The following is an 8,528-nucleotide window of genomic DNA, read 5'->3' as shown; positions in this document are numbered from 1 at the left end:
AAATCAATTAATAAACTCATTAAAGACTGTGTAAAGTGAATTCAGACATTTTCTTCTAAACACATTAAATAGGTCATAAATGTATTTTTCTAAAAAAGGTGTAAAAAGCATTTCAACCATTTAGATTTGAATTGTGGAGCTAGGCTTAGCATAAACCCGCCCTGCTGCTGTAGAGGTATAAATACATTCAGCGCACACTACTACTACTACAGTCTACAGTTAGCCAGTTAGCTGAGTTAGCCACCGAGTTAGCCGCCGAGCTAGCCGCCGAGTTAGCCGCCGAGCTAGCCGCAGAGCTAGCAGCAGAGCTAGCAGCAGAAAGCTCTCAGACCTAGCATCCATGTTTCTGGTAGAGGTGGTGACTTTGATTGACAGGTGACACTCAGAAGGGGGCGGGGCTTCAGCGGACTCGGCGGGCACTCCCACAGCGTTTGGGAGAAGAGACAGAGGCAGACTTTTACACAACTTTGAAGCCTAATTTCATATATTTGGCAATTTTTTAAATCATTCAAATTTGGCAGGGTGGTTAACAACACACTTTTCTGTGGTATGTCAAACTCAGAACACATATTTATTCTTACTTCACACAGAATTTAATAAACTCATTAAACCACCAGTGAAGCTTTTTAACATGAGTGCCGTTGCTATGGTAACTGACAGTCAGCTGGTTTATGGGTTAAACTGGTGACCTGAATCACGTGGTTAAACAGTTATTCTACACAGGAATGAAGAAGTGTGTCAGAAGAGACAAGGGGAACTTTACACACTGGTTGACCTTTATTCTTCTTTTCTTTTTACTCATATGGAGTTTTTTGGGTTTTTTACAGCAGGAACGTTTAAAACAACCTGACTATTGTCTCAATCTTTACATACTGTTCGGGTCAAATGTTATACTTACTTCTGGGTCAAATTATCTCTGTATCTATTGACATGTGTTTGAGTGAAATGAATAGTTAATAGTCTTAATAAGATAGTAGTTATGAGGATTTGCACAAAATTTAGAATCTTTTAACCCTTACATACGATTTGTGATCAAAATTGACCTGAATTGAAGAGTAATTGATCTCTTCCTGCTCTGCCTTCAGTATAAGTGGACTGTGTTTCATTGCTGAGCTGCAGTCAGGTGGATTTAAAGTGGAAGGAAGGATATCCAACATCCTTTAATTTGAATGTCTAGAAACTATTAATGCTTCTTACTGTCTCACATTTGTTCTGCGTTCATCAAACTAGCAACTCTTTGAACACATCTGACACCTTTCAGCAGAATTCACACATTGTTCAGTCGACTTCCACACGGAGGTGATACGGCATTAAACCGAGCTCAGATCAGTCTGCAGAGTCACTGCTCAGATGTGAGATGAGTCAGTCCTCGTGTTTATAGGACGCTTATCATGCAGTCCCGAAAAGAGCAGCAGTCAAAGCTCAAACGATGGAAAACCATGGGAGAAAACATGATGGAAATACTCCTCTCTCTCTCTCCTCTCTGACTCCTCTCTGACTCCTCTCTCTGACTCCTCTCTAACTCCTCTCTCTCTCCTCTCTGACTCCTCTCTGACTCCTCTCTGACTCCTCTCTGACTCCTCTCTCTCTCCTCTCTAACTCCTCTCTCTCTCCTCTCTGACTGTCCTCTCTCTGACTCCTCTCTCTAACTCCTCTCTAACTTCTCTCTCTCCTCTCTCTGACTCCTCTCTCTCTCCTCTCTAACTCCTCTCTCTCCTCTCTCTGACTCCTCTCTCTCTCCTCTCTCTCTCCTCTCTCTCTCTCCTCTCTCTGACTCCTCTCTCTGACTCCTCTCTCTGACTCCTCTCTCTCTCCTCTCTAACTCCTCTCTCTCTCTCCTCTCTCTGACTCCTCTCTCTCTCCTCTCTCTGACTCCTCTCTCTCTCCTCTAACTCCTCTCTCTCTCCTCTCTAACTCCTCTCTCTCTCTCCTCTCTCTGACTCCTCTCTCTGACTCCTCTCTCTGACTCCTCTCTCTCTCTCCTCTCTAACTCCTCTCTCTCTCTCCTCTCTCTGACTCCTCTCTCTGACTCCCCTCTGACTCCTCTCTCTGACTCCTCTCTCTCTCCTCTCTAACTCCTCTCTCTCTCTCCTCTCTCTGACTCCTCTCTCTCCTCTCTAACTCCTCTCTCTCTCTCTCCTCTCTCTGACTCCTCTCTCTCTCTCCTCTCTAACTCCTCTCTCTGACTCCTCTCTCTCTCCTCTCTCTGACTCCTCTCTCTGACTCCTCTCTCTGACTCCTCTCTCTCTCCTCTCTCTGACTCCTCTCTCTCTCCTCTCTAACTCCTCTCTCTCTCCTCTCTGACTCTTCTCTCTCCTCTCTCTGACTCCTCTCTCTCTCCTCTCTCTCTACTCTCTGACTCTCCTCTCTCTGACTCCTCTCTCTGACTCCTCTCTCTCTCCTCTCTAACTCCTCTCTCTCTCTCCTCTCTGACTCTTCTCTCTCTCCTCTCTGACTCCTCTCTAACTTCTCTCTCTCTCCTCTCTCTGACTCCTCTCTCCTCTCTCTGACTCCTCTCTCTCTCCTCTCTCTGACTCCTCTCTCTCTCCTCTCTCTGACTCCTCTCTCTGACTCCTCTCTCTCTCCGGCTCCTCTCTCTCTCCTCTCTCTGACTCCTCTCTCTCTCCTCTCTCTCTCTCATCTCTAACTCCTCTCTCTCTCCTCTCTCTAACTCCTCTCTCTCTCTCCTCTCTCTCCTCTCTCTGACTCCTCTCTCTCCTCTCTCTAACTCCTCTCTCTCTCCTCTCTAACTCCTCTCTCTCTCCTTTCTGACTCCTCTCTCTGACTCCCCTCTCTGACTCCTCTCTCTGACTCCTCTCTCTGACTCCTCTCTCTGACTCCTCTCTCTCTCTCCTCTCTCTCTCCTCTCTAACTCCTCTCTCTCTCTCCTCTCTCTGACTCCTCTCTCTGACTCCTCTCTCTCTCCTCTCTCTCTCCTCTCTAACTCCTCTCTCTCTCCTCTCTGACTCCTCTCTCTCTCCTCTCTCTCTCTCCTCTCTAACTCCTCTCTCTCTCCTCTCTCTGACTCCTCTCTGACTCCTCTCTGACTCCTCTCTGACTCCTCTCTAACTCCTCTCTCTCTCTCCTCTCTGACTCCTCTCTGACTCCTCTCTCTCTCCTCTCTCTCTCTCCTCTCTGACTCCTCTCTCTCTCCTCTCTGACTCCTCTCTCTCTCCTCTCTGACTCCTCTCTCTGACTCCTCTCTCTCTCCTCTCTCTCTCCTCTCTGACTCCTCTCTCTGACTCCTCTCTCTGACTCCTCTCTCTCTCCTCTCTAACTCCTCTCTCTCTCTCCTCTCTCTAACTCCTCTCTCTCTCCTCTCTAACTCCTCTCTGACTCCTCTCTGACTCCTCTCTCTCTCCTCTCTAACTCCTCTCTCTCTCTCCTCTCTCTGACTCCTCTCTCTCTCTCCTCTCTAACTCCTCTCTCTCTCCTCTCTAACTCCTCTCTAACTCCTCTCTCTCTCTCCTCTCTCTGACTCCTCTCTCTCTCCTCTCTAACTCCTCTCTCTCTCCTCTCTCTAACTCCTCTCTCTCTCCTCTCTCTGACTCCTCTCTCTCTCCTCTCTAACTCCTCTCTCTCTCCTCTCTCTCCTCTCTCTCTCTCCTCTCTAACTCCTCTCTAACTCTTCTCTCTCTCCTCTCTCTCTCTCCTCTCTGACTCCTCTCTGACTCTTCTCTCTCTCCTCTCTCTCTCTCCTCTCTGACTCCTCTGACTCCTCTCTCTCTCTCCTCTCTCTGACTCCTCTCTCTCTCTTCTCTCTCTCCTCTCTCTCTCTCCTCTCTCTGACTCCTCTCTAACTCCTCTCTAACTCCTCTCTAACTCCTCTCTCTCTCCTCTCCTCTCTCTCTCCTCTCTCTCTCTCCTCTCTAACTCCTCTCTGACTCTTCTCTCTAACTCCTTTCTGTTTGTTTTATATGTTCATTTGGAGAGTTGCTGTTCAGTGGAAACTTGAACGACAAAATACAAGTCTCTCATTCATTTGAAAGGTTGCAAACAGTAATGTAAGAAGTACTTCACACAAACACAGCCAACACACAGCAAGCAAACATACAGACTCAGGCATGTTATCAGCTGAAACATCAACTTTATAAGAAAAGCCAAGACCAAGAAGTGCATCGGCAGTAAGGCTCAATAGATCAATACCAAGTAGTATCTAAACGTCTCCCGTCAATCGATACCTTCAATCGATCCTTTTTGCACCCAGAGCTAGAAAACATCACTATTTGTATGGACTTGCTCTCAGCCAATCAACAGCAAGCGTTCTTCTCTTTAATGCATCATGTGATTGGTCCACTGCCACAGCAGCTACGACCCGTCTGTGGTGGTGAAGTCGTGGTGAATTTGAGTTTAACGCGTTTAGCAGTTCAGCAGCCAAGATGCCACCTAAACGATGTAAAGTGTGTCTACACTACACGCCTGTTACCACGGATACAAGACAGAGACCTACATGTGTTAATGGAGATCTGATGAAGTACTCAGCTGGTATCAGGATCACTTTAACCTTTGTGTCATCCTCCCGGGTCAAATTGACCCCGTCTGTTTTGACTGTTCCTTCCTTCCTTCCGTCTGTCCTTCCTCCCCCCCTCCTTCTCTCCTTACTTCCTCTCTTTCCTCCCTTCCTTCCTCCATCCCCCTTTCTTCCATCCTTCTGTCCTTCCTTCCTCCCTCCCTCCTCCCTTCCTTTCTTTCCTCCCTCCTTCTCTTTCTTTCCTCCCCCCTACCTTCCTCCCTTCCTTCTTTCCTCTGTCCTTCTTTCCTTCCTTCCTTTCTCCCTCCGTCCCTCCTTCCTTCTTTCCTCCCTCCCTCCTACCTTCCTTCCTTCCTTTCCTCCCTTCCTTCCTCCCTCCTTTCCTTCCTTCCTTCCTTCCTTCCTTCCTTCCTCCTTTACACACGATAAAAGACATACCTACATGTGTTAATGGGAATCTAATGAATCATTCAGTTGGTATCTGTATCACTTTAAGGAGACTTGGATTGGTTCTGGTATCATCATTCAAATCTAAATTCATTTTTGCTTTAAAACTAGAAACTAAAAGTACAACAGAAACTATTTTAAACAGTCAGATGAGAACATGAGAGGAGACAGAGGCAATATGGCTGCTGGAGGACAGACTGACAGGAATAGAGTCGCTGTGACCCTGACGGACGGACGGAGAGTGACAACAGCTGTTGGTTCCACTACTGAAGACTGAAATGGCTGCAGCTCATTACAACAGCTGTCTAATTATTATAATACACTGAATGCTCAAGATAGAAAGCAGAGAGAGCGAGTGGTGCTTCATAAAGACATCAGACTGATCTAACAGTGTGTGGTTAAAGGTTTCTGTACTGTCTGACATTAGTGACACAATAAAACATTCTCACAGTGTCTAATCGCTGTTTAACACCTGATATCAACACATGTATAAGAGGCTGTAGTTATCTTAAGGTTAATGGTGATTGGTTAGTCATTTTTGGGGTAAAACCAGGCGGGGAGCTCCGGTCCTCTGAAATGAGGCCAAAGCGGAAGTAACTTAAAACTGCATTCTATCAAAAGGCCACCAGGGGGCGACTGTTTTGGTGTCAAAAGGACTTCCGTCTCTATACAAGTCAATGGAGAATTCACCAACTTCTCACTTGATTTCTAACCTCAGTAAACGTTTTCAAAATGTGTTTATGGTCTCAATCGCTAGTTTAAAGCCTTCTTCAATGCAGTATGATGTTCATTTGGGACATTTTGGCCTCCCTGATTTTATATGTGACGATAAAGCAGGGTATGCATTAGGGCGTGGCTACGTCGTGATTGACAGGTTGATTGGTTCACAGGTTCAGGAGGGCGCCTCATGCTCCTCCTGATGCCCATATAAGTAGAATCCATGTTTTTATTTTTCCCAGCATGCACCTGAAATTTTCAAGATGGCGCTGCTCAGATCCGATACTATTGGCCTCCGAGCAGCAGTCCACAAACCAATGGGTGACGTCACGGATGTTACGTCCATTTCTTATATACAGTCTATGGGTTAAACCATGCACATTAGTCCTCTACAAACTCTGTCAGCTGTGCACTTCCTCTATGTAATGACAGCAGTAATAATACACACAGAGCTGCAACCCAACAGATAATTAATTACCAATTATGTAAACAATCAGTTCATCGTTTTTTTAGATTGTTTTTCTTCCATCTGACAGCAGGGAATGAAATCTACCAGCTGCCACAACATCTGACTGCAAAGTGAAACACTGAGCAATAAAGAAGAAATTACACACTTTGTTTTTATAGCAGCTTCTTGATATTTAGTTTATTAACAGTTTGTTTTATGCAACAGTTTAAGCAGAGAAAGGTTGGTGATAGCAACGATTAAGACTATAAAAAAAAGCTGTTAAAATGACAATTAAGAGAATAACAGTCGTATTGATGTTACTGTTGTTTCTTCTTCCAATGAAAGGCCATTAAACTGCTGCAACCGTCTGCTCCGTCAGTCGTTATCTTTACTGCATATTTTTACTGTTATTGTTCTTATTGTTTTTCTTATTGCTGCTTTTTTATTTTACTGTCCACTTGCTGCTGTTATAATGCATATTTCCCCATTGTGGGACTAATAAAAGGAATATCTTATCTTATCTTAATATGACAGTGACTCTATAAAGCTGTTTTCCTCGTTTCCTCATCCATTTATTGCCCAGCTCTACTCTTAGCCTGCTCTTGATGTCTGAACTCCTGACCGTCTCTCTGAGGATGAGTCCAGACGCTCTCCAGAGGAAACTCATTTTGACCGCTTGTATCCACGATCTCATTCTTTCAGGGTTTCTGCAGGTTTGAACAAGTTCAATTTAAGACGTTTTTAAGACCATTATGAATTAAATTTACGACCGACTTGAAGTATCGCAGTCCCAGAATCACTTTCAAAGTAACAAAACATCTGATCTTGAGTGTGACACCAACTGGGCCTATTTGAGGGACTCAAATTGATTGTTTGGTATCAGTTTTAACCAACCACTGAATTCTGATTGTTCAAGCCAACACTAGCTGGATCCTTCAGAAGGAATTACAACGCATTTCTGTGACGGAGGACGGAGGAAGCAGTAAATGAACGTACATATTTAAGTCCTAGCATGCAACAAATGGACGGATTTAAGACTTTTTAAGGCTTAAAATTGAGATTATTAAATTTGAGACATTTTAAGACCCTGCAGAAACCCTGCTCTTTGGGTCACTACATAAAAGCTCCTGAACGTTGGTCACGAGAGAAAAAAGATGCGTTTGCAAATTTAGCCGACTCAGCGTAACATGTAGCTACAGCTGGAGGTTTTAGGGGGCAGATTAGAGGGTTGAACGTTCTCCCTCTTCTGATCGATAATGGCTCTAATTTATTTTATGGTTCTGAAGTTAGTTGCTAGTTTAGTTTGTGGTTGAAAAAAGGTTTTAGAAGAATGATGTGAACGAGTTTAGATGAAGTTTAAAAGCTTATAATTAGGAGGAGAAAAGAGCTTTAGTGTCAGATTGTTACTCAAACCGTGCCACTTCCTCCAGCTCCTTCACAATAAAATAAAGCTTTCACTGCATTTTTCTGGGGTGCTTTTACTGTGAAAAGCAGCTGCAGGAAGTGTTGAACCAGATCAAACCAAACCTTCAAAACAAATCCAGACCAATAAAAACAAAATCCATCTTCAATCCACACTTCCTCCAGCTCCTTCACAATAAAATAAAGCTTTCACTGCATTTTTCTGGCGTGCTTTTACTGTGAAAAGCATCTGCAGGAAGTGCCTAACCAGATCAAATCCAGACCAATTATAAAACCACACGGGAAACCATGCCGTGCATCTCATTAACACAAACACCTGTCCTCCTACCTGTGTGTGACACGGCAGGTTTCACCTCCTCCTGCGTCGCCGGCACCTCCTCCTCAGTAGCACCTCCTAACCGAGCCAAACCAGGCCAAATAAATAACCCATCCACAACCAAATCACAACCAGGTCAGATTACAATCCTACACCGCTCCTACCTGTCTCCTGAACCTCCTCCTCTACCTCCTCCTCTATCAGCACCTCCTCCTCCTCTTCCTCATACACCTCCTCTTCAGTGTACTCCTCCTCCTCATACACCACCTCCTCCTCCTGCTCCGGCTCCTGCTCAGCGTGCACCTCCTCTACAGGTGGTGAGGAGGTAGCGGAGGGTGAGGAGGGTGAGGAAGAGGAGGAGTAGGAGGTGCCATAGTGGCGGTAGCGCTGCATGGACTTTCTCAAGGTGTGGAAAAAAGCTCCTGACCAGTGAAACCAGTAACTAACCCACCATTAAAACCATTAAAACCATTAAAATCAATCTAAATATTAGCTTTAAAATATGAAAAGGAAGATAAAAAGATGAAAAACTGGATGGAAAAAGAGGTAAAGTCAAATCTACTTCAGTGTAAATCTCTTTAAAAATGTTATAAAATGCCTAAAGCTTAAAAATCACCAATCAATAATCAACGAGGTAAAAAAAAAGAGGTGAAAACGATCCGAAAGAACAAGCGATCGATCATCGGAGGAAAGAAAGAGAGAAGTGA

Source organism: Scomber scombrus, chromosome 20, assembly GCF_963691925.1.
Source record: "Scomber scombrus chromosome 20, fScoSco1.1, whole genome shotgun sequence".
NCBI classification, from domain to species: domain Eukaryota; kingdom Metazoa; phylum Chordata; class Actinopteri; order Scombriformes; family Scombridae; genus Scomber; species Scomber scombrus.
This window is presented reverse-complemented; position numbering follows the sequence as displayed.